The following is a 21,074-nucleotide window of genomic DNA, read 5'->3' as shown; positions in this document are numbered from 1 at the left end:
AGTCAGGAGGACCTGAGTTCAAATCCAGCCTCAGACACTTAACACTTACTAGCTGTATGACCCTGGGCAAGTCACTTAACCCCAATTGCCTCACTAAAAAAACAAAAAAAAACCCTAGGGTGTGCTGTGGATTTGAGCCCTGGAACTGGAGTCAGAAAGACCTGAGTTCAAATCCAGCCTCAGGCACTTACTGGCTGACTGACCATGGGTCTATTACTTGGCCTCCATTTGCTTCAGTTTTCTCATACATAAAACAGGGATAATCATAGCCCCTAGCCCGCATCAGGGGAATAGAATGCTGAGCTGGGAGGCAAGAAGACTCACCTTCCTGAGTTCAAATCTGACCTCAGACACTTACTATCTGTGTGTCCCTAGGCAAGTTGCTTTACTCTGTTGGCCTCAGTTTTCTCATCTGTAAAATGAGCTGGAGGGGCAGCTAGGTGGCTCAGTGGAAAAAGCACTGGCCTTGGATTCAGGAGCACCTGAGTTCAAAATCCAGCCTCAGACACTTGACACTAGCTGTGTGACCTTGGGCAAGTCACTTAACCCTCATTGCCCCACCAAAAAAAAAACAAAAAAAACAAAAAAAAAAAAAATGAGCTGGAGAAGGAAATGGCAAATCACTCCAGTGTCTTTGCCAAGAAAAACCCCAAATGGGATCGTAAAGAGTTGGAGACAACTGAACAACAACTTCCCTGGGTTATCGTGAGGATCAAATGAGATTAGTAATTGTTACACAGTGCCTGGCACATAAGAGGTACTATATAAATTCTAGCTGTTATAGAGCATCCCTATTGCTATTATCATCTAATAAAAGTGACCTTTGTTGGTTTTATGTCCCTACTGGATTGGGAACTATGAGAGCAGAGACTGGGTCTTACCCAACCCTGGTAGAGTGGATAGAACACTTGCCCTAGAGTCAGGAGGACCTGAGTTCAAATCTGGCTTAGACACTGGACACTTGACACTTACTAGCTGTGTGACCCTGGGCAAGTCATTTAACCCCAAAATCTGGGGCCATCTCCAGTGGTCCTGAACTATATCTTGTTTTGTTTTGTTTTTCAGAGCAATGGGGGTTAAGTGACTTGCCCAGGGTCACACAGCTAGTAAATATCAATTGTCTGAGGCTGGATTTAAACTCAGGTTCTCCTGAATCCAAGGCCGGTGCTTTACTGAACTATATCTCACCACTGGACCCAGATGGCTCTGTAGGAGCAAGTTAAGTTGGTGACCTTGCACAGCCCTGCCTCACTTAAGTCCAACTCACTGCAAGTCATGATATTACCTCCTGATGTCATGGTCCTCTTCCAGAATGAAGGACAAACTACATCTCCCTCAATGATAAAAAGTACAGTACTTTGCATTCAGCAGATGCTTAATATATATCTGTTGGATAATCAAATGAGGTGTTTACATTTCTCAGTTCTGAGCCTCTTGTTCTAGCATGCATTGATTCTGTGAGCCCATGAACTGATAACCCTCCAAGTCTAAGATCCTATGTGGAGAATGTCCAGATGATTTGGCCAGGAGAGCCAAATCCATATCACAGTAGCCTGAGTTGATAGAACTAGGATTATCTAGCTTGGAGAAGACTGGGAAAAAGGGAAGGCCAGCGTACATGATCTTCCAGTAGGTGAAGGGTTGTCTTTTCAAGAGGACCCTTGTTCTATCTGAACCCAGAACCATAAGCAAGTTAGTTCTAAGAGGCAGATTTAGACTTGATATTAGGAAAAACTTAACAATTAGAACTACCCCAGGGGGCAGCTAGGTGGCGCAGTGATAGAGCACCGGCCCTGGAGTCAGGAGGACCTGAGTTCAAATCGGCCTCAGACACTTATCACTTACTAGCTGTGTGACCCTAGGCAAGTCACTTAACCCCAATTGCCTCACACACACACAAAAAGAACTACCCCAAAGTGGAATGGGATGACTTAAACAGTACTGGGTTCCCTCTTCTTTATTATTTTTTTTTTGAGGCAATTTGGGTTAAATAACTTGCCCAAGGTTATACAGCCAGTAATTGAGGCTGAATTTGAACTCAGATCCGCCAGACTTCAGGGTCAGCGCTCCATCCACTGCACCATCTCACTGCCCCAGTTCCCCCTTCTTTAAGAGTTTCAAGTAGAGACTGGATGACCATTTGCAGCCAACCTTATAATGGAGATTCATTTAATGCATGCTTAATGCATGAGGTCACTTCCACCTCTCAAACTGTTATTCAATGACCTCGAGCCTGAAATTCTATGATTCCGTGATTCCAAGATTCTTTAAGTGGGAGATTTTAACATTCTTTGATTCTGGATCTAAAATTCTAGGATTCTTTTGATTATGAGTCTGAGACTCTAAGGGCCCACGATTGTTTAGGGCTAAGATTTTACAGTTCTGATCCCGAGTCTGATGCTAACATTCTTTGATTTGGGGAGGCCGAGTCGGGAATTCTTTGGTTCTGTGAGTCTGCGCTTCTAACATTCTTTGGACGTGAGTCCAAGATCCTAAGATCGCACCAGTTTAAGATTCACCATGACCTTCTATGAGTCTGCGCCCGACTCCAACACTGTATAGAATTCTAGGATTCCGCGAGTTTACAAGGCCGGCAGTCTTGGAGGATCCAGATCAAGACAGATCTCACTTCTAAAACTCTTCCTCCCCGAGATCCGCTAGCAAGGGGGCCCTTAAGCACCTCCCCCTCAGATCCGAGCCAAGCTTCTGCCTGCGATCCCACGAAGGGCCACGAGAGGGTACTGTGACCAAGCCCCAAACTCGGCCCCCCCAAGCCAACACAGAAGCTTCTTCAGAGCCCTGGAATATTCCGCGGACGACAGCCTCCCGGTGTCCAGGGTCCCACTTCCCAGGGGACTGGCCCAGGCTTTACTCGGGGTCTTCCTCCCGGCGCCCAGCCCAGGCTCAACTTCCCGACGCCCCGACCTTGGCTCCACGCAGGGTCCACCTCCCGACGCCACGACCTTGGCTCCACGCTGGGTCCACTTCCCGACGCCCTGACCTTGGCTCCACGCTGGGTCCGCTTCCCGACGCCCGGACCTTGGCTCCACGCTGGGTCCGCTTCCCGACGCTCCGACCTTGGCTCCAAGTGGGGTCTGCCTCCCGGCGTGCCAGCCCTCCGGGCCTGGCTCCACGCGGGGTGCTCGCCCCGGGACCCCTACATCTGGCTCGGCCCGCTCTTCAGTGCTTTAGCTCTAGGGGATCGAGGGTCCGGGCTCCGGGGGTCGGGGCCCTCCCATCCCGCAGTCTGGCCCCCCGCGCGCGTCCTCGAAGCCCGCGGGGCCACGCACGAGCGCGCACCCCGGCAGAGAGCGAGGCGCGATCCATTTTTACCCCGGGCGGCGCCTAAAAATAACATCCCCGCTCCGAGCTGCGCCTGAAATAGCCGCCGCCAGATATGGCAAAGCGACTCAGCGCTTCCGGGGAGCGGAAGGGGAGGAGGGGGGAGCGCCCCGGAGGCCTTAGCCCGAGCCTCCCGGCGCTGCTCACGACACCCTCCCCCGCCCCGGCCCGCAGCCCCCCGCGCCCCACCTCTCCAGCCCCCAGCTTTCCATCTCTGGCTACCCAGCCCAGCCCTTGATCGCAAGCCTTCCAGCCTGTCCCTCGCCCTCCCCCATCCCCTCTTCCTCCATCCCCTCAGCCCTCCGTCCTCCCTCCGAAATCCTCTCTCGGTCCCCCTCCTCCTGTCTCCCTCGTTTGTCTTTCCACCCCTATGCCCCCATCCCCAACTCCCCATCCCATCTCCCTCTCCCTCCATCCCACGTCCCTCCACCCTCCGTCTGCCCCCTCATTTTCCATTTCTCTTCTCTGCCATCCCCATCTTATCTTACCCATCCCCAGTCTTTATCTCTGTCCTATTCATCCCTCCATTTCTATCCTGAATCTCTTGGCCCCATTTTTTTCATACCCTGAATCTCTTTTCGTTTCCACTGTAACATCTGTATCTTTCCGTCTATCTCCCATCCTTATTATCGCCCCGTATTTCTATCCCTCCGTGTCTCCATTCCACACAGAGAGACATTGTGTCAAAAAGATGCTGGTTTGTAGTCAGAAGACACTAGTCCTTCAGTGACTACCTAAATGACCTTGGATGAATCATTTAACTTCTCTGGCCCTGGGTTTTCTCAAACTGTAGAACGAGAGGACTGGACTAGGTGATCTCTCTGGGGACACTTGTCTAAGCCCTATGTATTAGCCTAGAGAGGGGGTAAGGGAGGGAGGGTCTAATCTAGAAGGGGTGTTCAGACTCCTCCAATCTCAAGAACCCTTTGAGAACCTTACAGGACTCAAGGATGGGCTTTATCCTGGGAGCTGTAGAAGGAGAGGTCACTTGGTTGGGATGCAGCTCAGAAGCCTCCCTGGAGGAGTTTTAAGAAGCCCATGAAGACCTTTGTAGAAAGATAAGGGATGAGGGGCAGCTAGGTGGCACAGTGGATAGAGCCCGGGCCCTGGATTCAGGAGGACCTGAGTTCAAATCCAGCCTCAGACACTTAACTAGCTGTGTGACCCTGGGCAAGTCACTTAACCCCAATTGCCTCACAAAAAAAAAGAAAGAAAGATAAGGGATGAGAGAGGAGGGATGGGGAGCACACCAGACTGGAAGAGCAGACGAGATGGATGGGGGAAGCCAAGGCTCAGTCAGAGGCCAGCATTAGGGTTCAGACCAAATCTTGAGGGCTCAGTCTGGGGCGGGGGTCACAGTCCAAGATCTGATCATAGGACTCAGTCTGGAGTCAAAGTCAAGACCCAGTCTGGCACCATAGGAAGGGTTCTGTCCAAGGCTGAAGTCAGTGCTTGGGATGCTGGCTAGCCAAGGTCCAGATTGTCTGAAGTCAGGGTCAAGCTAAGATCTAGGGCCAGATTCAAGGCTTCATCTGGGGCCAAGGCCAAGTCTGAGCCCTGTGTTCTGGGTTGTTTCTCTCCAGGTGAGTCTTAGACAGGAGCAGGAAGCTGCTAAAAGACAGGCACTCTTTGTATCCCCAGTACCTGGCCTAAGGCCAGGGACGGAGCAGGCACTTAATAAAGTAAATGCTTATGAAATTGAATCAGAGTTCCTTCCATAGCTGGGCTCAGGGCACAATCCAAGACCGGTGGGGTCAAGGCTTCATTGGGGGCTGAAGTTAGAGCTCAGTCTAACTCTGCCTGGGATCAAGATCAAAGGCCAGTCTTGGCCCATATTCAAGGCTTTGTCTAGGCACTGATTTCTGGCTGGGTTCTGGGGGTCGGGTCAAAATCTGGAGGAGGAGTCAAGGCTTCTTCCAGGGCTGGGCTTGGGGCCTAGTCTTGAGCTGGGGTCAAGGGTCAGGTGGAGACCAGGCTCTGAATTCAATCAGGACTTGGTGTAGGACCAGGGTCAAAGCTCAGTCTGGGAAAGCAGGGTGACTAGGACTTTGGCTCAGGTCCCTGAAATCTAGACAGCACTTGGGCTCTCTCAGAAAAAGAACTAGGCTTAACACAGAATTAGTTCAAATAATGAAATAACCAGGGGGCAGCTAGGTGGTGCAGTGGATAAAGCACCAGCCCTGGATTCAGGAGGACCTGAGTTCAAATCTGGCCTCAGACACTTGACACTTACTAGCTGTGTGACCCTGGGCAAGTCACTTAACCCCCATTGCCCTACAAAAACAAACAAACAAAAAAACCAAACAAACAAATCAAATAATGAAATAAGCATAACAGCTAAGGTTTGCAAAGAGTTGTTTGGTCCTCACAATAATGCAATGAGGTAGGGGACATTTTCACCCACATTTACAGATAAGTGATGTCATGTGACTTGCCTCTGGTCACACAGGCAGTTAAGTAAGAAGCAGGATGTGAATCCAGGTCTTCCTGACTCCACATCCAATGTCCACCTACTAGTCCAAAAGCTGAAGAAGCAAGCTCCCTGCTCCCTCCCTTCTAGATGAGACTACATCCTCCTTTCAGCTTTTCCCTCCCTCACTCTGCAGCTTCCCTGGCACCAGCCTCACTGGATCTTATGAGTCTGCCATCTTGTCCTGGCTTCTGTCAGTCAGTCAATAAGCATTTATTAAGCAGCTGCTATATATGCCAGGCGGCCGGGTGGCCCAGTGGATAGAGTGCCTGTCTCCGAGTCAGGAAGATTCATCTTCCTAACTTCAAATCCAGCCTCAGACACTTACTAGTTGTGTGACCCTGGGCAAGTCACTTAACTATGTTTGCCTCAGTTTCCTCATCTACAAAATGAGCTAGAGGAGATGTCAAACCACTCCAGTATCTTTGCCTATATGGGGTCAAGAAGAGTCAAACATAACTGAAGAACAACATATGGGCAAGGTGCTGTGCTAAACACTTTACAAACATCTCATCTGAACTTCATAACAACCCTATTATCCCCTATTTTACAAGGGAAGAAATGGGGGATGGAGGTTAATTGACTCTCCTAGGGTCACACAGCTAGTATCTGAGGTCAGATTTGAATTCGGTTTTCAGGTCCAGCGATCTACCTACCCACTGCACCCCCAAGGTGCCTGAGTGTCAGGCACTCTTCTAAACCCTGGGGATACAACAAAAGGCAAAAAAACACCTGCCCTCAAGGAGTTCACAGTCTGATGGGGGAGACAAGGTCTTTTGTACAAGTAAGATACATAAAAGGATATTATTAGATATAATCTCAGAGGGATTGAGGGGAGCTGGGAAAAGTCTTGCTGAAGGTGAGACTTTGGCTAAGACCCTAAGAAGCAGGAGGAAGACATAAGGAGGGAGATGGTTCTAGCCTTGAGGAACAGCCAGCAAAAATGCCCGGTCAGGAGGCAGATGGTCAGGTGTGAGGAAGAACATGGAGGTCAGTGTCTCTGGATCACAGAGTATATGGAGACTGGAAAGGGGAGAGGGGGCAGCTGATAAAAGGCTTTAAAAGGGGGTAGTCAGAGGGCAGCTAGGTGGTACAGTGGATAAAGTGGATTCAGGAGGACCTGAGTTCAAATCTAACCTCAGACACTGGACACTTACTAGCTGTGTGACTCTGGTCACATAACCCTCATTGCTCACCAAAGAAAGAAAGAAAGAAAGAAAGAAAGAAAGAAAGAAAGAAAGAAAGAAAGAAAGAAAGAAAGAAAGAAAGAAAGGAAGGAAGGAAGGAAGGAAGGAAGGAAGGAAGGAAGGAAGGAAGGAAGGAAGGAAGGAAGGAAGGAAGGAAGGAAGAAAGAAAGAAAGAAAGAAAGAAAGAAAGAAAGAAAGAAAGAAAGAAAGAAAGAAAGAAAGAAAGAAAGAAAGAAAGAAGGAAAGAAGGAAAGAAGGAAAGAAAGAAAGGCTTTAAAAGACAAATAGGAGATTGTTGGTTTTGATCCTGGAGGGGATAGGAAGCCACCAGAGTTGACTGAATGAGGGGATGATAGGGGCAGACTCAGTCTGAGAAGGGCTAAATCTCCTGCCAAGTCCACATCTCCCCTGGATTTGTGGCTCCTGATGAAGCAAGGGTCAGAGATGAGCGTGAGCCCCCCCCACATCAAGGTCCTGTCTGGTATCAGGGCACAATCTAGAGTTGCAGTCTGTATTCCACTGCAAATATGGGTCAGGACTCAGTCAGAGAGGCGGGAGGGGAAGCTTAGCAGAGGCTCCCTATTCAGGACTCCGGCAGAGTCAGGATTCCATGTGGTGCCAGGGTCAGGGGTCATTCTGGGCCTGCAGTCAACCAGAGTTATAACTAAGGTTGGTTGTCCTGGACTCTGCCCGAAGGCTTCTTCACCATAGCATCAGCTACTTCACACTAATTACCAAGGATCATTAGCTAAAATAGGAAACAGCTTCCTCCCACTCCCACTGCCTCACTGTACCTCACCCCGGGTGAGCTTCTCACTGTCCTGGCCCTGCCTCCTCTCCCTCACCCCATAGACTCCCTGGCATCAGCTCAGTTATTCCAGAGTAGTGTCCTAGGGTCTTCTCCCTCCTTGGGGCCTCATTTCCCAAACTGTTTCCCACCCCTCCCACCTCCCACCGGAATTTGAGGCAAATTAATTTTTGGTCATGTTTTGGATACCTTGTCACGGGTGCCCAAAGGATGGGCTCTAGCTTTGGGTTCAGAGTTCACTCTGGGGTCAAGGTTGAGGATCAGTCTAGGACTCAGTCCTGGTCTTGCTAGAAGATCAAGTTCAAGACTCATTCTGAGCCCCAAGGGAGCAGTGCTAGGATCAGCCATGTGTCTGGAACAGGGATCTAGGTTATTCCAGAACCAGGCTCAGGGCTTAGTTCAGTGCCAAGGTCAAGGCTCTATGTAGGACTAGAGAGCTCAGTTTACAGCTGAAATCAGGATTCAGTGAAAGACCAGTATCATTGTGGGATGAAGGTCAATGGGAAAGCAAGGTGTAACTAAGGGGGGGGGTGGTTGGCCCTTTGCCAAAGGGCTGCCATATTAAAGGGCCCTGATAGCAGTTGGACTTCTTCAGTATCAGAGAAACCAGTTTACTACCTGATTAGCAAGGGTAATTAGCTACCTAGTAAGCAGTTTCTAGCCCCACCCCCACCCCCTGACATGCTTCCTAGCCTGCCTTCTCATTCCAGCCCTCTCTCTTGCTGGTGACTTTTCAGCGCCCTTTGGCCTTCAGGACCGTTGTCCGGAAGTCTCTTCTTCCACCCTGGCCCCTGTATGTAAAGATGTCTCTATTTTTCTCACCAAAGGAATTTAAGAGATTGGTTTTTGGACACATTCCATGCTTATACCAGCAGGTTTGCTTTGGTTTGATTTTTTTCCCCCTTGTTGCCACATGTCCCAGAATGATGAATTCTGCCTCGGGGTTAGGGCTGAGTCTGGGGTCTTAATCCGGTGGCATTCTGTCTGGGGTAGTGCTCCGTTTCTGAAGGAGAGTCAGAGATCTGTCAGAGACTAGGATTTGTATTGATTGGGCCAGAGTCTTGGATAAGGCACAGGACTCAGGCTGGGCTTGGGTTTTAGATCACATACTCATGGCTGAGTCTGGCATCTGTGCCCAGGTCAAGGCCTGAGGTGACATACCTCAGTTGGGGGCAATACAGGGCTAATTTCAGGGGTCTGGTCTGTCTGGGACCAGGGTCAAGGGTCAGTCTGGGTCCAGGCCTCAGACCAGACTCAGAGCTTAGCAGTCGGACAAGGTTCAGTTTCACAGATAGAGAGAGGGCCTTGGGAGTGGTAGGGAGTCTGGGCTTAAGGCTCACTCCATGGTTGGGATCTGGAATCTGGGGTCTGGGGTCAGTCTGAAAATAGGCAAGACTCTTTCTGGAGCTAGGATTTACTGAGTCTCCAGAACTCAACATTCTTTATAAAATGAGACATGGCAAAAAGAATGCTAGATTTGGAGTGAGGTCTGGGTTCAAATCCTATTACAGCATGTGACCAACCCTGACCATGTTTTCCACCCCAGGCCAGGGCTGTGGTTGTGGCTTAGTAAGAGGCTAGGGATGAGTGTCAGTTTCAGGGTTCAGGGTTTGGGCCTTTGCCTGAACTGGAGTCAATTCCTAGACTGGGGCCCGGTCAAAAAAATCAACCTATAGTCAGGAGTCGGGGATAAATGCAGGGCAAGTGTTAGGCCTCAGCCTGGAGGCCCAGGGTTCAAGACTAAGGCACCCCTGCTCCAGGCTCAGAGACGCTCAGATTATACCTCACACCCATCAATTAGGGAATGGCTGTGGCACAGGAGTGTGATAGAATACTATTGTAGGAGAAGAGATGATGAAGGGGTTTTGGAAAAGCCTGGGAAGACTTGTATGAACTGATGAGTAGGGAGCAGAAGCAAGAAAATGACAACATCGTCAAGAAAGACAATTTTAAAAGACTTAAAAAAACGGAGATTGTCACAAGCCAACTGTGATGCCAGTGACAGATGATGGAGAATGTCACCCACCCCCAGACAGAGAGGTGATGGACAAATATGCAGATTGAGACACGTTTTTAACATAGTTAATACAGGAATTTCTTTTGACGCTGCTTATTTGTTACAAGGCCTTTTTCTTCTGATTTTTATTTTCAAGGGTGGGGGAAGGAAGAGAAAAAAATACTTGACAATTGAGGGGGGTGGGGGGAGAAAAAACCCAGTCTGTAGCCAAGGTCACATTTCAGTTCAGAGCTGGTATTAGGGTAAATCCAGAACTGGGGTCGTTTTAATCTGAAGGGCAGCTAGATGGCGCAGTGGATAGAGCACCGGCCCTGGAGTCAGGAGGACCTGAGTTCAAATCCAGCCTCAGATACTTGACACACTTATTAGCTGTGTGACCCTGGGCAAGTCACTTAACCCCAATTGCTTCACACACACACACACACAAAAGGAAAGGAAAACACTAGAAAAAATGATAGCTAATATTTATATTGTACTTTACAAGGGGCAGCTAGGTGACGCAGTGGATAAAGCCCAGCCCTGGATTCAGGAGGACCTGAGTTCAAATCTGACCTCATGACCTCAGACACTTGATACTTACTAACTGTGTGACCCTGGGCAAGTCACTTAACCCTCATTGCCCCGATTTATTTTTTTTTTAAAGTTTTAATCTGGAAAATAAGGTTCAGGGATCACTTCAGAGCTGGGAGCCAGGCCCATTCTGGAGATGTTGTCAGGCAGAATTATAACTAGGGTGGGATGACTGGGGCTTTGTTCCAGGGCTCTGACTTTGAGAAGATGCTGAAAGGCCACAGACTCCTTCTACAATGATAGTGACAACTAAGTTTAGTGCCTATTTCACAAGAATAATTAGAACAGCAAAGCTGCTTCCTCCCACTCCTGGAACCAACTTTCAGCCACACTGGTTCTCCCTGACCAGGGCTAGCCCTGCCCTCGCACCTCTGTCTGTAGATTTGTAGTTAATGGGGGTCTTCCAGACTGGTCCCAGGGTCCTTCCCTCCACAAGGCCTCATGCCCCCCAGTCTCTCAGTTCTTATTCGCTCATCTCCACCCCTTTGTTGTAAGATGTTAATTAATCTTGTTGCTTTCTTTGAGTGCACATTGTGCCTGTGATCAAGCAGGGTTCTGAAATTCTGGCTCTGGAAACAGAGCCAAGGCTAGGGTTCAGGGTCCAGTTCTAGGTGGGAGAATCAGAGCTCAATATGGATTCAACCTGAAGCCTGGGTCAGAGATGAATCCAAGGCTGGAGCCAGGGCCAAAACTGGAGCCAGGGTCAGGTTCATTCTGGAGTCAGAGGCAGGGCTGAAGTCCAAGGATCAACCTAAGACCAAGGTCAAAGATTTGGGCCAGGGTAGGCTCAGGGTTAGTCCAGGCTGGAAATAAGGCTCAGATTGGGCACCCACATGTAGTCTGAAGACAGTTAAGGCTCAGCCTGCGGCCAGGATCAGGGATTGGTCCAAGACTGAGGCCAGGATCCAGGCTGAGGTCAGAGATCAAGCCTGAGTTTGGGGCCAAGGTCAAGGATCAGGGCTGAATGTGGGGCCAGGGTGAGGGATCAAGGCTGAGTGTGGGGGCCAAGATCAGAGGTCAGGGCTAAGTGTGGGACCAAGGTCAGAGGCCAGGGCTATGTGTAGGGCCAGGGTGAAGGATCAAGGCTGAGTGTGGGGCCAACGTCAGGGATCAGTCTAAAGCAGGACTCTGGGTTAATTCTAAAGGTGGCGAGGAGTGTGGTTCACTTTGGGGCCAGAGACCAGGGTGAGTCTGGACCCAGAGCAGGCCTCAAAGCCTGTGTGGATCCAGAGCCAGGATTCAGTCAGGGGTCTTTGTAGAGCCTGGCAGGAAAGGGTTTGTTCCAGATGTGGCATCAGGGCTCTGTCTGTGCCTGCGGGGTGTGGGGGGGGGGACTCCTTTTGGTCATCAGGCTCATCACCAGATGGGTTCTGGGGTTAGGGTTCCACCAGAGTTTCGAGGGCCAGGGTTCAGTTCACACAGAAGCTCAGTCAGGGCTGGGGTGGTAACCAGGAGGAGCTGACTGGGGCTTTTCTCTAGGCTGCCAGCATTTAAAGGGCACTCACATCACTTGAGGCTTAATACCTACTTAGCAAGAACAATTAATTACCACAGGAAGCAGCTTTCTTCTCCCTCTCTTGCTGCATCATTTGTGGCCCTGTTTCCCTCCCAGCCCCACCTTGGGGTACAATGTCCCCGGGGATCTTAGGGTTGGTGACTCAAAGTCTCCTCCTTTCACCCAAGGGGAGACCCAGGCCCTCTCCACCCCTCTTCCCTCAAGTTTGTTTGCAGATGATTTTTGGACCAGTTTCAAGGTGTTTGATTAAAGCACATTTTTCACCCTCCCTTCCTAAAGGCACCAAAAACTCAACCAAATGTTAACTTCCTACTTGGGGTTAGGGAACAGGAGGCCTGGAATGGGGGGCAAGATTCACCCCAGACTGATAACCCTGCCTGTGGCCAGTTTAGGGCTCAGTCTGGAATCCAGGAATCAGGACTGAGTTAGGGACCTAGGTCAAGGATAAGTCTAGAGCCAAGGTCAGCACTGGGTCTGGGAGGCTCATTCTAGCGATGGGGTCAGGGACCAGCTCATCGGAGCTTCCTGGTCTGGCTTTAGTCCGTCACCAGATTCAGGGGTCAGCATGAGATCAGAGGTCAGTCTGGAACAGGTCAGGGTTCATTTGAGGGGTAGCATCAGAATTCAGCCTGGAGATGAAATGAGGGCTCAGGATGGAATGAAGATTTGGAAAGGAGCCAGTGGCAAGGTTCAGTCCAGAACGGGTATCAGGTCAGAGTGTGGGTCAGGGTCAGGGTCAGGGTCAAGGTTAGTCTGATACAGGCCTCTGGGTGTGTCTGCAGTGAAAAGTTAGTATAGGCTTGGAGTGGGAATGGGAGTGAGATTGGATGGAGGGTACAGTTGAGGTCAGTGCTGGGGTGGGGGTCAAGGTCAGGGTTGGCCTTCAAGAATGAGCCTCTAGCCCCCAAAAGAACTAGGGGTCGGAGCCAAGGCTCATCTTGGGACAAGGTTCAGGACTCAGTCTAAGGCCAGGGCTGAGTTTGGGGTGCCTGTCAGATGAATTCATTCTCCAGTCCAAGGATCAACCTCTACCAGGAGGTCAAGGAGTTAGTCTAAGTTTGGGGTGAGGGGTCAGATTAGGTCTGAGGTAGGGGTTCAATATGTACCTGGATTTAGGGGTCGGTCTGGGTTGGGGGTTCAGATTGTATATAAGGTGGGGGTTCAATATGTACCTGGATTTAGGGGTTGGTCTGGTTTGGGGGTTCAGATTGTATATAAGGTGGGGGTTCAATATGTACCTGGATTTAGGGGTTGGTCTGGTTTGGGGGTTCAGATTGTATATAAGGTGGGGGTTCAATATGTACCTGGATTTAAGGGTCAGTCTGGGTTGGCGGCTCACACTGGGTCTGAGGTGGGGGCTTAATGTGTGCCTGCCTTGGGGGTCAGTCAGCTGGGGAGTAGGTTTAGACCCAGAGTTAGAAGTATGTTGAAGGTCAGTTTGTGACCAGAGTCAGAGGAGATTAATCTGGGGGCCTTGTCATGGCCTCAGGACCCATAGACATGACATCAAGTCCCCAGGGTCCAGGACCCTAACATCACAAAGGACCCCCGCTGCCCGGCCTCGATCTGCACCTGGCCTAAAGTGTGGCATCCCGGGAGCTGCAGACCTTCCCAGCTGGGACCGGGAGCTGGGGGGAGGGAGAGAGAGGCTGAGCTCCTTTCAGTCTCCGGATTCGACAGCTCCTCCAGTGATGTCACAAAGCGCTCGGCCCGGCCCCGCCTCACCTGGTTACATAACCTTGCCGCCGCGGCCGGATGTCCTCTATCCCAGCAGTCACAATAGGGGCACCGACCGGGAGGGGGCTGGTCTCCTGGATCTTGCCAAGAGACCGGAAATGTCGCAGGGCTGACCCCATCTCCACCCTTCGCCCCAGTAGCCCCTGCATGTTCTCTCCAGCCCCTCCTTTGATCCCCCGGAGTTATTAACAACACTCCTCAATCCCCTCGCCTCATGCTCTCCAGTGTCTTCCCCGCCCCCACCGCATCTCTATGTTGCTCTTTTAGCCTCTCCACGTCTCTATAGATCCGGATGTCCGTGTGTGTCTGACTCGCTCCAGCCCCACATATGCCTATCTCTCCTCTGTGACTTTGTCTCTCTGACTGTGTCTTTCTCCAGCTCCCAGTTTCTGTCTTTGTCTCTCTCTGTCTCTGTCTCTCTCTCTGACTGTCTCTGTCTCTCGTTCCTGCTTGCCTCCCTGTCTGTCTCTGACTCTCCCCGTCTCTCCCATTCCTGGTGCCTCCCCATAGGTCTCTCTCAGACTGTTTCCTGGCAGCTGACATATCTTCAAGCCCTTGGTGTCCCTGGGTGTCCCTGGGTGTCTCGGGTCTGTCTCTGCGGGTGAATCTAGCTCCAAGTGTCTGTGTCAGTGTGCCTTCCTCCAGTTCTGGCTCTGAACTGTTCCCAGGCCCCTCCTCCTTCCCTCCCCCCGCCGTGGCCCAGAGACCCAGTTCGCAGCCGCTGCGGTGGCTGTGGCTGTGGCTAAATATTTGTCTCCTAGCAACTTGCAACCGCTGCCGCCAGGCTGGGCTGGCCAGGGCTGGGGCTGCCCCAAGGAGGTCGGCTGGGCCCGGCCGGGACTACAGCCTGGACATCCCGTGCTGGGCGGGCCTGGGGGAAGGAGAAGGGGGGAACCGGGGCGGGAAGGAGGCTTCCTCCAGAGACATACACAGTGAGAGATAAACAGACAGAGACACAGGCAGCCAGAACAAGAGAGACACTCAGAGAAAAACAGAGAGATAAACAGAGAAACGGAACAGGGCATGACAAGCACACGGGACCACGCAGAGCCTGCCAAAGGGGAGGCTCAAAGGCAGGAGAGGAGAGGAGAAGCCTGGGCGCCCCCGCGCTCTCTCCCGTGTAACCACGGGCGCGTCCCTCCACCTATCTCTGACGATTTCCTCCCCTCTGCTGTGGGCACAATGCCAGCAGTACCTGCTTTCCCTGTTGAGGTGAGGGTAACATGAGATAGTGCAGGGTAGGCACTTAGGAAGGGCTATGTAAATGTCAGCCGGGTGAGCTCCAAGGTCACCTTTCATAGAACATTCTAGAACACTGAGTATAGGAACTAGGAGAGGAGCCTTAGAACAGGGAATGTCAGAACTAGAGGGACCTTAGACCATGGAATAACAGAGTTGGGAGGGCCCTTAGAACAGAATATCAGAGCTGAGAGGGTCCTTAGAAAAAAAAATTCAGAGCTAGAACGTTCCAACATAGACTGTCAGATCTGCAAGGGATCTAAAAGCCCAGAATACAAACCATTAGAGCTAGATAAATGCTTGCTCAAGGTTATTCAAGCCAATGACTTTAATTTTTAAAAAAATTTAAAAAAAATTTTTTTAGTGAGGCAATTGGGGTTAAGTGACTTGCCCAGGGTCACACGGCTAGTAAGTGTTAAATGTCTGAGGTCAGATTTGAACTCAGGTACTCCTGACTCCAGGGCCGGTGCTCTATCCACTGTGCCACCTAGCTGCCCCCAAGCCAATGACTTTAAAGAAAGGGAAACTGAGGTGGCCAGGACGAAGTCCCCAGAGGCTCACAGGTGCATGCTGGGCCAGACACAGCTTTCCCTGATAGAAACACACCCAAACATAGCATGGGACACAGAGACACTGCAGGCAAGAACTTGCATTCCCCAACACACCCACTTACAGTCTCAGGCATGTAGTAGAGGGTGTGAGATGGAACACACCCAAGGGCTTCAGCCCAACCCCAGGACACCCCCTCCCCACACTGTTGTTTGGAGTTTGTTATTCTAAATGTTTTCAAATCACAATGGGCTATGGAGTGAGTGAGAGTGTGTGTGTGTGTGTGTGTGTGTGTGTGTGTGTGTGTGTGTGTGTGTTGAGGATGAGGAGAGCCGGGAAAGCACAGAGTACAATACAAAATGTCAGAGCCAGAAGGAGCCTTGGGAGGGATTTAACATAACCCTAACCCTGTAATTTTATGAAAGAAGAAACTGAGGCACAGTGAGGGAAAGAGATTTGTCCCAAGGCCACATCAGAAGTTAGTGGAGTAGTAAGATGTGAGTCAGGGAGGAGGGGAGAAGAAATTCAAATTCTGGGCCAGTTCTAGACAGGAAGATGCCCCCCTTTCTCATCCCTTCCAGTCCCTCATGCAAATGTCCCTTCCCCCTCAAATCAACACTGACAGATTCAGAGTCACACTGAGCCCAGTGCTATTGCTCACACTCACAGATGGAGGACAACAAACACACATATAACATAGATCAACCCCCCCCCCCCCCGCAATGTTTCCTGCCCCTAAAAAAGCCTTCCCACTGTCAGACATCAAGAGTCTGGGACTCAGGGATATACATATACTTAGACTTCAACACCAACATCCCCTCTTACATATACACTCAGATTGATAGGATCCCTAAATGATATTTCTATCCATCATTTCTGTCTGTCTCTCTGTCTCTCTCTACCTCTCTCTTTGTCTCTCTGTCTCTGTCTGTCTCTGTCTCTCTTTCTCTCCCTCCCTTCCTCCTTCTCTTCCTCCTTCCCTCTCTCTTTCTTTTTCTCTCTCTTCCCCTCTCACTATCAAATTATATAGAATGTCAGATCTGAGAGGGACTGGAGAGAGACATTGTCCACTCTCTCCCCATTTTACACAAGGGCAAACTGAGGAAGGTAGAGATGAAGAGTTCCTGAGGTCATAATGGATGCATGGTAGGGCTAGGAGTGGAATGTAAGCAAATTCACTGTCCCCAGAGCATCCCTGTCAGTCAATTGCTTTGCCACTTCACTCCCTGGACCTATCACATCCCTACCTATGACCCACCTCCTTTATATGGCTGCCTTTATTAGAATGGAAACACTTTGAAGACAAGTACTACTATCTTGCTTTTGACATTTTTAAGTCCATTGCCAGCACAATGCCTGGCACAGAGTAGGTGCTTAATAAATGTGTTTTTGGTTGTCTACCCAGGGTTCCACGACCTAACCCCTAGAGAATATCATTTGAATTAACATTAAATAAAAAATATGGGGGCAGCTAGGTGGCACAGTGGATAGAGCATCTGCCCTGGATTCAGGAGGACCTGAGTTCAAATCCGACCTCTGACACTTAACACTTGCTAGCTGTGTGACCCTGGGCAAGTCACTTAACCCCAATTGCCTCACTAAAAAAAATAAATAAATAAGGGACAGCTAGGTGGTGCAGTGCATAGGGTACCTACCCTGCAGTCAGGGGGGACCTGAGTTCAAATCTGGCCTCAGACACTTATTAGCAGTGTGATCCCGGGCAAGTCATCTAACCCTGATTGCCTTCTCCTCCAAAATATATGTAGCATATCATCACTAAATAATACTGTACATCATGATAAATTATTTGTAAACTTTGTAGCACTCTACAGGGTGTCCCAAAAGTCTCTGTGTAGGGGGAAGCTAGGTGGTACAGTGGATAGAGCACCAGCCTTGGAGTCAGGAGGACCTGAGTTCAAATTCAACCTCAGACACTTGACACTTACTAGCTGTGTAACCTTGGGTAAGTCACATAACCCTCACTGCCCAACCAAAAAAAAGAAAATGTTTTTTAAAAGTCTCAGTGTAGTTTTTAACTTAATAGCTTAAAGCTTTTTGGACACCTTGTATAAAAGTGGGGCACAGAGGGCAGCTAGGTGGTGCAGTGGATAAAGCACTGGCCCTGGAGTTGGGAAGTCCTGAGTTCAAATCCGGCCTCAGACACTTGACTAGCTGTGTGACCCTGGGCAAGTCACTTAACCCTCATTGCCCTGCAAAAAATAAACAAATTTTAAAAAGTAAAAGTGGAGCAGGATGTGCCATAGTGGGTAGAGAGCAGGGTTCAAATCCCACCTCTGACAATTCCTGGCTATATGACCAATTCACCCAATCTCTGGGCATCCCAGGCAGCTAGGACTATCAGTAACTAACAAATCACCTATGTCTGCTCATGAAAGGAATTGGAATTTCCACACCAGGAGTTCCATGGGTCGAGTAAATCACAGATCATTTGTAAAAAGCATTTAGCACAGTGCCTGGCACATAGTAGGCACTATGTAATTGTTTATTCTCCTCCTGCCCAAAAAATATCAGTGATGCCTATACACACGACCCCATTCTATTGAAGATGATCCAGAGCATTCATTGTTCAGTAATTATCACTGGCATTTATATGGCCCTCTGAGGCTTGCAAATTCTCACAACCACCCAGAAAGGTAGGTGCTATTATTATCAGCTCCATTTTATAGACGAGGAAACTGAGGTTCAGAAATATGCCAAGACTTGCTCAGGGTGGGATCCCAACCTCCTGACCAAGGTCCTTCACTTCCTCATCGGAAACTGGGGGAATAATAATAATACACACCTCACATGGGCTCTGTGAAGAGGAAATGAGATAACGCAACGGAAAGCATTTTTTGCAGACTTGAAAGTGCTATCTAAATGTCAGCCACTACTACTCTCCTTTCTCACTCCAAATCCAGGCCCCTGGCCAATAGAAGCTAGACTGCCTTTCGGTATATATAACCACAGTTCAACTACAAACTATTTTAGATTTCTTTCTTATTATATGCACTATATCTATTTTTCTATGTGTGTATATATATATATATCTACACCCACTATATGCCTTAGTACAGTACAGAAAGGTAGCATATATATAGCACACTGAACAGAAAATGTTGAAATAAGATTACTTTATATAGAAGCACGCATTATTTTATACACATGTATGTATATATTTATATGTATATCTATTGTCCAGTTAAAATAGGTGTTCCCAAAGTCCTAGTGATGTTTCAAACTATTAAAACCTAGAAGCTGCCGGCTGTCTGTGTGTGTGTGTGTGTGTGTGTGTGTGTGTGTGTGTCCTGAATGAGCAGATCTATACAACAGGAATATGCAGAACACAGCTTAGTTACATGCAGTCAGCACTCATTACAAGGCAATCACTTAATCATCGCCTACTCGATATGAGATGTAAAGAGTTTCTCTGACAAACGAAGTGAAACAGCATATAGGTGACGCATAGCCCACAAAAAGCCTTTAAACCTAATCTAGCCGGTATACCTCCACTAAGTCTCGGATGCCTCATCCCTCCAGATGCCTGGGAGGTGACCCTGTCTTTTTCTGAGGTGACATCCAGTGGAAGTCCTAACAAACGAGGGAGACTTGGAACCAGACCAGCCTAGTTCCTAGAGATTCATCACTAGGTTGGCCGGCAGGTGATGAATGTTCCGCCCACGACCACTCTTGGGGACCATCTGGCTAAAATTGTCGAGGGGTTGCAATCTGAGTCAGTGGAGAAATTGCCCACACCGATGACACTGTAGATCTTTGATGTAAGGAGGCATAGTGTGGGCACATTATTATGCGGTCGAGGAGTGTAGAGCTGCCGGCAGAAACCCCTGCAATCTAAAAGGCTTCCTTCCTAGAAGGCAATGCCCGCAGTACCCATTGCAAACCCGTGTCACGCCGTACCAACGGTGTCACCATTCTATAACCTGCACTACCCCTCTGGGAATGCATTCAGCCCAGCATCCTCTGCAGTGCTCTCTGGGTTCCATGCATCTACGGGAGGGGGCGGTGAGACAGGGTGGGGGAGACTGGGGGAGAAAGAATGGGGGAGAGTAATTCAGACCCACGGTCCCAGGGCCTGGCACTGCAGCCACCATAGCTCCTGGATCCGCGCCGGTCCCCAAGTCTGGGGCTCTGAGAGTTCACGGCTGAAGGGGGAAGGGGGAGAAGAGGGCGAGACGCGCCTGCGCGTTGTAGAGCAGGCACGCGGGGTCCCGGCGTTGCCTAGGGCAGCGCCGCGCGCCCGTTGCCAGGTAACGTCAACAAAGCAATCTGCTCCAGCCGGGTCTGCGCGATCCTCCCCCGGCCCCCTCCCGCCGTCCCCCGGACGCGGTGACGCGCCGACCGGGGAACAGGCGCCGTCGCCTGGGCAACGCTGGAGTTGTTTGTTCTGAACCTCACGTGGTCTCGCGAGCCGGTGCCGCGGCCTGGCGGGGAGGCCGCAGTGACCCCCCAGCTCCACCGAGCGGCGGGGGCATATGGGTCCCCAGGCACAACCCCCAGATTGCAACCATTCCTCCTCTCCCAGGGCTCCCCAGACCCCAAGAGGACCCCTCAGGACCACCGACGGGGACTGTCCCCTAGAGTCACCCACAGTGTCACACACACACACACACACACACACACACACTCAGAGTTACACAGTCACAGCTAAACACACCAACTGCGCACCCTCCCAGGGACACATACACATACATGCACGGGCGCGCGCACACACGCACTCACACACAAGACCACCATCACCACCAGCAGACACACCAATGCGCACTCGCATGTCCCAGACTTTCCCTGTCACACGCGCAAATGTACGGGCTCCTGGTCACACACACACACACACACACACACACACACACACACACACACCAGCCCAGAAGAACAATCCCACACAAAGACACAGACACGAACGAGATCCCACAACGTGCACCATCCTATCCCCAGGCAAAGCCACGGCTCTTTTCCCAGCCTAGAGGAACCCCCGGGGGGAGGGGGAGAGTAAAGGGGGAGACAGACCGTGCTCCGGCCGCGGCCCCCTCCGTCCGCTTCCTCGTTTCTTTCTTCGTTTCTTCCCCCAGCTGCTAGCCTGGGCTGCAGCGAATGCAACTTCAGGAACTCCCCCCCACCCTCACTGCCACATGTGACCGGGGCTCGAGCCAATCTCCCTTCGCTGAGAAAGAGACAGAGACAGAGACAGACAGACAGACAGAGACAGAGACAGAGAGACAAACAGAGGCAGAGACAAGAGAGAGACAGAGACAGAGAGACAGACACAGAACAGAGACAGAGCAAGACACAGAGACACAGAGACAAAACCGAGACAGAGAGACACAATCAGAGAATGAGACACAGAGGGAATGAATGAGAAGCAGAGTGAATGAGAGAGACCCTGAAGAGAGAATAAGAGAGAGGGAAAAGGAAAGGAGGGAAGAGGGCAGGGAAGACAGACAAATCTTGTGTGACTGTGAGGGGTGTATGTATGTGTGTGTGTGAATGTGTGTGTGTGTGTGTGTGTGGTGGATGTGTGTGTGTAGAGAGATATGCTGTATGTCTCTGGGTGGTATGTATTTGCTGGTTCTGGGTTGGTTCTTGTGTTTGTTTCATTCTAAGTATTGGGGGGGAGGGATCCT

General features: G+C 50.3%; 1 protein-coding gene across 1 annotated transcript in view; it reads right to left on the bottom strand.

Annotated features, from left to right (window-relative positions):
• The window catches only part of ERCC1 (ERCC excision repair 1, endonuclease non-catalytic subunit), a 55,059-nt gene extending 34,490 nt beyond the window's left edge, over positions 1-20,569 (bottom strand). Inside the window, exon 1 of the mRNA XM_043994526.1 lies at positions 20,461-20,569. The gene's annotated coding sequence lies outside the window, so the exon portion shown is untranslated. The remainder of the gene's footprint in view (positions 1-20,460) is intronic.
• Between the last annotated feature and the right edge of the window lie 505 nt (positions 20,570-21,074).

Source organism: Dromiciops gliroides, chromosome 3 (genome assembly GCF_019393635.1).
Source record: "Dromiciops gliroides isolate mDroGli1 chromosome 3, mDroGli1.pri, whole genome shotgun sequence".
Lineage (NCBI taxonomy): Eukaryota > Metazoa > Chordata > Mammalia > Microbiotheria > Microbiotheriidae > Dromiciops > Dromiciops gliroides.
The sequence above is the reverse complement of the archived record's forward strand: the minus strand, read 5'-3'. Positions and strand labels throughout refer to the sequence as shown.